The sequence below is a fragment of the Callithrix jacchus genome, chromosome 4 (genome assembly GCF_049354715.1).
Source record: "Callithrix jacchus isolate 240 chromosome 4, calJac240_pri, whole genome shotgun sequence".
NCBI classification, from domain to species: Eukaryota; Metazoa; Chordata; class Mammalia; order Primates; family Cebidae; genus Callithrix; species Callithrix jacchus.
The window spans coordinates 172,791,452-172,800,738 of NC_133505.1; positions in this window are offsets into that span (position 1 = coordinate 172,791,452).

Below are 9,287 nucleotides of genomic sequence, written 5' to 3' on the forward strand. Positions count from 1 at the left end.
TTTTTGTATTTTTAGTAGAGATGGGGTTTCACCATGTTGACCAGGATGGTCTCAAACTCCTGACCTTGTGATCCGCCTTCCTTGACCTCCCAAAGTGTTGGGACTACAGGCCTGAGCCGCCACGCCTGGCACTGAGTGAGTTTCTTAATCCTGAGTTCTAATCTGATTGCACTGTGGTCGGAGAGACTGCTATTGTTTCAGTTCTTTAGCATTTGAGCATTTGCTGAGGAGTGTTGTACTTCCAATTACGTGGTCGATTTTTTAATACACGCCATGTGGCACTGAGAAGAATGTATATTCTGGTGTGTTTTGCAGTGGCTGGTACTGGTTTTTCCTTTCCACATTTAGTGCTTCTCTGAGGAGCTCTTGCAGGGTAGGCCTGGTGGTAATGAAATCCCTCAGCATTTGCTTCTCTGGAAAGGATGTTATTTCTCCTTTGTTTAGGAAGCTTAGTTTGGCTGGATATCAAATTCCTTGTTGGAAATTATTTTCTTTAAGAATGTTGACTGTTGGCCCCTAATGTCTTCCGGCTTGTAGAGTTTCTGCTGAGAGGTCCACTGTTAGTCTGATGGGCTTCCCTTTGTAGGTGACCTGGCCTTTCTCTCTGGCTGCACTGAACAGTTTTTCCTTCATTTGGACCTTGGAGAATCTGATTATGTGTCTTGGGCTTGATCTTCTCATGGAGTATCTTAATGGTGTTCTCTGTGTTTCCTGCATTTGCATGTTGGCCCGTCTTGCTAGGTTGAGGAAGTTCTCCTGGATGACATTTAGAAGTGTGTTTCCCAGCTCGTTTTCATTCTCCCATCTCCTTCTGGTACTCCAATCAATCATAGATTCGGTCTTTTTATGAAATCCCATATTTCTTGGAGGCTTTGTTCATTCCTTTTCATTCTTTCTTCTCTATTCTTGTCTGCATGTCTTATTTTAATAAGATAGTTTTCAAACTCTCATATCTTCCTCTGCTTGGTCAATTTGGCTGTTGATTCTAGTGTATGCTTCAGGAAATTTTTGTGCTGGGTTTTTCAGCTCCGTGAGGTCATTTATGTTCCTCTCTAAACCGATTATTCTAGTTGGCAATTCCTGTAACCTTTTATCAGTGTTCTTAGCTTGTTTGCATTGGGTTAGAACAGGCTCCTGTAGCTCATAGTAGTGTTCTGCTACCCGTCTTTTGAAGCCTGCTCCTGTCAGTTTGTCCATCTAATCCTCTGTACAGTCTGTGTCCTTGATGGACAGACGCTGCGATCACTTGGAGAAGAAGAGCACTCTGGGCTTCTGAGTTCTCAGCATTTTTTCATTTGTTATCACAGAAAGGGTCAGCGCATTTGAAGCAGCTCTCATGAAAGAGTGTGTAATTCGTGTGTAATGTGAAATCTGAGCGGTCTGTGTAGAGGTAACCAGTCACCTCTGCATGGTACGAGACTGTCATGGCCACAGCCCACTTCATGAAGCACACCATTATGACAATGCTGCTATATTTAAAAGGGCTTCTCTTTGTTCAGTTACCCATATTAACTGCATTGACAGCATTCGCCCACTTTCTGTTCAGCTGACTTTGCCAAGTTTACCTGTGAACGATGAAGCGCCTTAATGCCACATGTGATGTCGTGTCTGGAACCTTACCCCACCATCAGTTTTTCATTTTTACCAAAGCCGTTGCTACATTAGTGATTACGTTTTTATGGATTTTCCGTAAATTGCTTTTAAATCAAAAAACGTTATTTACTTTTGAGAATATATGTTTGTTAAATACACATGTGGGGTGATATTCAAAATACCTGCAACCTGGCATTGCACAGGCAGCTGAGCTCTCAGAAGCTGGCAGCCCTGAGGGGCAGGAGCCGCCCTTCACAGGTGGGTCTGGAGGGTGTTGGTGGTGAAGGTGGAAGAGGCTCTCTGCTCACTGACCTGCACAGAAGTGTGTCAAAGTGTTGAGCACAGCTATAGCGGCACCCACACATACAGACTTACGGTCACTCTTGAGTAGGTACAGATGTCAGCACTGAAACCGATTCTGGTGAATGCATGCACCAAGACCTATTCGAATATCGGAACTTCTGTGTACTATAAAACAACCTTCTCCCATTGTAAAGTTATCGAAATACTCACTTCTTCACATCTTCGGCAAAGTTTCCTAAATGTCAGCTAACAACCTACGCTTTTCGAATACATTTAAGTTTATTGCTTTGTTATTTTCTGTGTATTATTATGGTCATTTTTATCTCAGCAGAAAGACAATGTTTTTTAATTGTTATATGATTTTCAACCTTTTTAAGACACAAACTTCACAAAAGAGGCCTCCTCATGATCCTTATTAAGTTTAGCAAACTTTTGTAAAGTATCCATTGCAGCAACACATGATCTTAAATCTCACTGAGAAGTGTAGGAGTTAGTTTGAAAGTTTCCAAAGCTTCACTTTTCTTTTATTTTTGTTTTAGATTCAGGGGGCCCAAGTGCAGATTAGTTACAAGGGTATTCGGTGTGATGTTGAGGTCTGGGCTCCTGTCCAGCCCATCGCCTGGAGAGTGGACACAGGGCCCGATGGGAAGGTGTTCAGCCCTTCTCCCTCTTGGGGACCCCAGTGTCTGTGTTCCCAGGTTCTCGCTTATACGTGGGAGCTAGACACTGGGCACAGGGAGCGCCAGTGCTTTGTCTGTGAATGCCTTGCCCGGTCACACACTCAGAGCTAGTTTCTCAAGGCTCTGGGACACTTACAGAGGTTTGTCCAATTTGGAGAACAGGATAGAAATTCGTTTCTGGCCTCGGCAGTCTTGCCGTTTCCTTTTTTCTCCTGGCAGCAGTGACTAGATGGTGTTTCAGGCCAGCTTTCATGAGGCTGGGCGAGACTCTTTCAGCGCCCCCAGGATCCGCGTCTGCCATTTCTCCGAGGTCACCCGCTGGTTTTGCATCGCCAGCAGTCCATGGGCAGCCATCATCTGCAGTAAGCCACGGTTTGGCTCAGGAAGCTAAAGTGAGAGATGGGTACCCTCAGGGTACCCCCTTTACCGTGACTTGCCCATGAAGCCTGGGCTCCAGGCAGCCTTAAGGTGGCGCTGCCAACATGCACAGTGTCACAGCAGGGTGTGCACTATCCACTCTTAAAAAATTACAATAGAGAATTTTCTCATACTTAGTACATATTCACGTTTGTAACTTATTTGGAATTATTTTTGTTAATGAGAATCTCCAGAACTGTATAAGCTCCAGGCCCCACAGAGCCCAGCTTTGGCTGATGCATGGACTCTGAGTTGCCGGGTTGGCCTGCATATAAAATGTTGGTTACGCTTAACTTCTTTTTCATTCTTAGAAAACAAAATGAAGAGAAGTTTTCTCCCTCCTCTATATGGGTGATTTTGTACACCCTGTTTTGGAGGACACTGACTTGATTTCAGGATTTTATTGCCCTTGGTAGGGGAAGAAGTTCTACGTAAACCTCGGTCACCACAGGCGGCCAGCCAGCTCCAACCCGGGAGCAGGATAGCAACCCCTGCTACAATAAACACCTGCAGATGCGATGCCGTGGACGGGGGTCTCGGCGCACCTGCTGGTTTTGAGGGGGACACAAAAGGACACAAATGTTCTGTCCTGTAGAGGTTTGCAGCTGACTAGGAAGACGAAGCACCAGGTGGAGACACCAGGAGGCCATCGCAGCAAAGGCCAACTCGACTGCTGTGGCGTTGAAAGCAGGGGCCTCTGGGGCTTTAGGGAAGGCAGAACACGGTGTAGACACTTTGGGTGGTCTTTTAAGAAATGCTTTGAATAGTTTAGGAAACAAAAAAAAGAAGGGATACAGGATGGGAGAAGAAATCATGAAGGCCTGGAATACAAGTGCCCTGGTCCAAGATGGGAAGAGACCGCCCGCTGGAGAGGCTGAGCAGAGAGGGCGAATGTGAAGGTCCCATCCCAGGAGTTGGTCTTCCCACAAGGAAGCTGGGTGTCCTTTGAGTGGGTGTAGACTGTCAGGTAATGTTTCAGGAAGATCTGTCTCCTGGAGGTGTGCAGAGTGCTGCAGGGGAAAGTGACAAGTTAGGAGCGGTTCTAGTGACATCTACGAGGGTGGGAGTGAGGGTCAGGGAGACCACAAAGAAGCAGCAAGATGTGTCCCTACCCCCCAACCCCAGCCAAGCCTGAACTGTGGACGGTCCGGCCCCAAGACGTGTCCCTACCCCCCAACCCCAGCCAAGCCTGAGCTGTACACAGTCCAGCCCCAAGATGTGTTCCTACCCCCCAACCCCAGCCAAGCCTGAGCCGTGTACAGTCCGGCCCCAAGGTGTGTCCCTACCCCCCAACCCCAGCCAAACCTGAACTGTGTACAGTCCGGCCCCCTTTTCAGAAAATGCTTGCAAAGCCCTTGAAAACACCGGTAAAAAGTCCCCGATCTTATAGTAACTGCTGATTCAAATTAATCAATGAGTCCCTTAAGCACTGTGTTTCTTTAAAGTATGTTTTTCCTCCTAGTGGACACAGCTGACTTGGTGACTGAGCCTGGGCCCTTTCAAGTTTCCTTAATCAAACCAAACAGATAAGTGGGGGGAGTGGGGGTGAAGGGAGCAGCCCCAGACCAGGGCCTCCTGCTGTTCCAGCTCGGACACCCCTGCCTCCCCCCACAAGGAGAGATCAAAGAGAGCCTTGCTCTCCTGCACGCTCTCCACAGGGGAGGAAAAACGCCTAATGTAATTAAAAATACCCTGCAATTTGGTGTGATCTGAAGCTGTGACATTTTGTTACCAAGGATTAGGCTTATGGAGAGCAGTTGACTCAGCACCAGTTTAGAAGACTCCTGAATGTTGAACCTTCTCTGCAGAGAGCTCGCTCTCTGCTGTCTGCTGGAGTATTTTCTCAGATCTACTCACTTCCGTGTGTAGAAACCATTTCAAAGGTGGAAGACCTGGCATTTCCTTTCCACATCAAATGCCATTGGCCCAGCGCTGAAATATTTCACTCAACAAACAGTGTGATCGCATTTGATCAATGAAAAGGATAGGAAAAGGGAAATAAATATGAAAAATGCATGTTTATTGCCAGTCTTATGTGTCAGATTGTGTGTTAGATGGCTCGATCACACTCACTCATTCCATAAAGTATTTCTTGAGCCTTGGCTCAGACTGTGCCAGCCATGGTGGGCCTTCGGGGAGCTGGGCTGGGCAGGATTCCCGCCTTGGCAGAGCCCACAATTCACCACCCGGGAGACAGATGTTGATCCAGGGACCACAGAAATATGTCAGCAGCTACAAGCGGGCGAGTGCTGCCAGGAAAGGGACTTACCTCATCCCTGAGAGCCTGTAACAGGAGGAGGGTTCAAGATTTATCAGGAGGTAGGAAAAAATGCTTCTGGGTAGAAGACAGAGGAGGGAGCTGGGGAAGAGTCCAGGTGGGGACGAGGCGCAGGGGGCCCTTTATGAGAGGGGGCAGGGCCCGTGAGATGGGAGCTGAGACACAGGAGAGGCAGACCACAGGGTTGGATTGCATCCGTCACACTAAGGTTTGGGTCTTCATCTTAGGAGCACTGGGAAGGCACTAAATTATCTTGAGAAGGATGCTGACGTGAGTGAGATGTGCTTTGAAACTATTACCCTAACAAAACCAATGTAAGAAGACCAGGAGTGGAGGCAGTGAGGCCAGGGGAGGGCCGCGTGATGGAGGATGAGGCCTGCCCCACACCTAGTGAGGGCGGGGAGGGACAGAAGCCCATTACCCAGAGCTACTGGCTGTTGGGGAGATTAGCAGCAAGCGTGGGAGTGGATCAGATGTGGGAATGAGGGGAGGGTAAAGGAAGGGATCGTTCCCAGGTGACAGCTTGCACGACGCTCCCTTTACAGCACCGTGTTTAATACTCCCCTCAACCTGTTCTCTGAGCTTTGCTGAGCACGTGATGAAACAGTGAGGGGGCCTATGCTCCCCACCCACCTCCCAGCTCCCCAGGGGCTCCTCTGTGTTTCTCCCCTAAGCCACACTGGCCCTCAGGACCCTCAGGGCCCCCTTGAAATACACAGACGAGTGCTCAGGGAGGCTAAGCTGCAGGACCTGTGCCTTGCATGTGGCTCCGTGGCTCAGTGTCCTCCAAACTGATACTCATCCTGGATCATCTATGCTGATCCCAGCTAGAGTCAAGTATATTTATAATTATAATTTCAGAGTGTAATACAATATTTATATAATCTGGTAAAATGTAACTGTGGAAGGGAGTTATTTCTTTTCTTTTTTTTTTTTGAGAGAGTTTCACTCCATCGCCAGGTACCAGACTAGAGTGCAGTGGTGCAATCTGGGCTCACTGCAACCTCTGCCTCCCAGGTTTAAGCAATTTTCCTGCCTCAGCCTCCTGAGTAGCTGGGATTACAGGCGCTCGCCACCACATCCAGCTAATTTTTGTATTTTTTTTTAGCAGAGACAGGGTTTTACCATGTTGGCCAGGATGGTCTCGATCTCTTGACCTTGCGATCCACCCACCTCAGTCTTCCAAAGGGCTGAGATTACAGGCATGAGCCACTGCACCCAGCCTATTTCTTAAAAATAAACCAAAAAAACATGCTGTTTTGGGAAGAAGTGATAAAGGTAAGTTACCTAACAAACCAGTAACAAATCGAGTGGAGGTGAGAGTACTGGAAAAGCTGGAGGAGGACTCTCTGCTCAGCCCAGGCTGTGGAGAGTGGAAATAATCATGTGATAGAATCCACTGCACACAGTCCACGCGGGGTCTGCTTTTTCCCGGCTCCTCTGGATCACACCGTAGTTTCCCAGGTCCATCTGGGTCTTGCTTTGTGCCTTCTGTTTGGTTCACACGATCCCCACGGAAGTACCACAGAATCTGAGTGCAGACCCGTCCTTGTTATTCTTCTAGATGTGGAATTCACATCTGAAATAGCACCCTTTGATTTTGGTTGATTGAGTAGAGGGAACCTATAGATTCATGGCCCAAATTATAACAGGGCAATTTAGGAAGCCATCTGTCTTGGTCAGTAAGCAGTTATATTAGAAATTGATTGATCCTGGAAGCCTTTCATGTAAACATGTTTAAAGTTAAATCTATGATTATGCATTCATCCAACAAGCTTTTCATGAGGGCCAAGGTTTTCCATTGGGTCTGGGTCTGCTGATTAGTTTTGTGGGTTTTCTTGCATCCTTAAAACCTTTAGAAGATATCCTACTCTTCAACTCGGCAGCTCTAGTTCTAAATTTTCATCTCATTGTGCTCTTACCTAATAATTTCCATAAGGTTTTATGCAGTGCAAGAATCAGTGTTCCACTGGGAGGCCATCCCTGCACCCCACCTCATCCTAGGACCCTGAGCATCCCCTGTGTGGCTCTCTCCTTCTCTGGTCCTGCGTTGTGAGCTTGCTAGTCTCCTCCTCAGTCAGCCAGGGAGCGCCTGGCCCACAGGCACGATGTTTCGTGCTATTCCCAGCCTATCATACAACTGCTTTCGCCCTGCAAGTGCCCATTACATGTTTAAGTAGTGAATGGCCCCTGCCATTCATAGCTGTTACTATGAATAACTATTGTTATGAATATCACAATAATGACTTGGGACTAGAATCCAGCAGCCTGGAGTTCCCTGCGTGTTCTGTTCTACAGTCAGAAGGATAATCCATGTTTTACCTGCCAGTGCCGTCCCGTGGAAATTCCTGCAGCAATGCAGGCTTTCTCTTCCCACTCTCTCCAATGCAGTAGCCGACAGCTGCACTCGGCGATGGAGCATTGAGACGTGGCTAGTGCCACAGAGGAATTCGATGTAATTTTACCTAACAGTATTGAATTGAAACTTAAAGAGTCACACGTGACTAGTGGCCACGGTCTTGGGCAGAAGGACCTAGACTAATTGCCTTGTTTTACAAATGGGAAAACTGGATCCCAGGCAGTTAGATGATTCGTTTAGTTTTATAGCTGGGTAGTCAGAGATCATCAGACCCTCCAGTAAAGACGTCATGAGGATCCTGAGTTGGTTACTTGGGTTAATTTGGACCCTACAAGGAAAGATACAAAGTATTTATGCTACTTTTAATACTTTTGAAGAAAAGAATGAGGGAATTGTAAGATTCTTTGCTCTTTCTAAACTTTATTCTGGCTTAGAAAAGGCCTTTCATAATGCTCTGAGTTCCCGTTTTAGAACTGGATATCAGAGATTTTAAATGGGATCCACATTGTGTATATTTCACTAGATAGAAAGTCAAGACCTTGTTAAAATAAGTTGGGGAATCATAAGGCTGTCAAATCTGAGGAGCGCTGTGTAGTTTGAAGGAAATCTTTCATGCTTTGATCATGTGTGTAGTTCAAACTGGAGATTCAAACCCCATAATCCAGCAAGATCTCCTGAAGAATGAACAATGTCAGATGCACACACAGTCCTCCAGGACATTCCAGGCTACGCTATAAAGCGGCAGAAGAACTAAAAATCTTGGAGTCCCCTTTTAAACGAAGAGAAAAACCCTGAAAGCAAAGTGGAAAGAGAAAGCATTCATTGGAGATTAAAATTCGGATGTGAAATTGAGAGGAAAATGTTCACGCCACAGTTTTTCCCTTCACGTCCTTATCCTATCTTTTTTTAACAGCAAAAGCAAGAAGGACAAATGCGGACAAAATGTGTGAGGAGATGCAGCAAGGACGCGCAGGGGCGGCTTTGCAGTTTCGCCTTCAACTTGAGTGGAGAGCGCTGTGTGCGCGCGTGTGTGTACAGATACACATCCGCACTGGCCTTCAGGGTGGCACCCTCAGTTAAAGGAGCCCGTTCTCATCACAGTTACACTGACGCCAGGAGAGCCTTGAAGACATAGACGGTATTAAAAGGCTGAGAACCCGGCAGACCCCAGCGCTCCGAGGAAGTGCGTCTTTCCTTGTAAAGTCGGCCCATAGCTCCTGTCAACGTACCTGGGACACCAATTTAAAAAGGAAAAAGGAAGTGGTCAAAGTCATGCTTTTTGCAGACTTCAAAGGTGATCCCTCCCTCCCCCTCTTTACATTTTACTGTCTGGGAGCTGACGGGTCTGCAGCTGTTGGCAGAGGCTGTTCTGAGCGTCGAACCTGCCCCCTCACGGCCCATAAAACTGCAGCGGGAACCGGGGCAGGTGTGGGCGGGGCGGGCAGGACGCCCTTCAGGGTCTCCCTGACACCCCATGCTGTGCGGGTGGGGGGAGGGGGGCCTGCGGGGCTTCCCTGTGGGGTCCTCCCTTTCCACCTCCAGGGCGTTGGGGCAGCTGCCCACCCAGTGTGGAGGGAGCTGAGGCCTCTGCAGCGGAAACCCAAGACTGGGGCCGCCAAAGGAGGACCGCGGAGAAGCCAAATCAACTGACACTTGG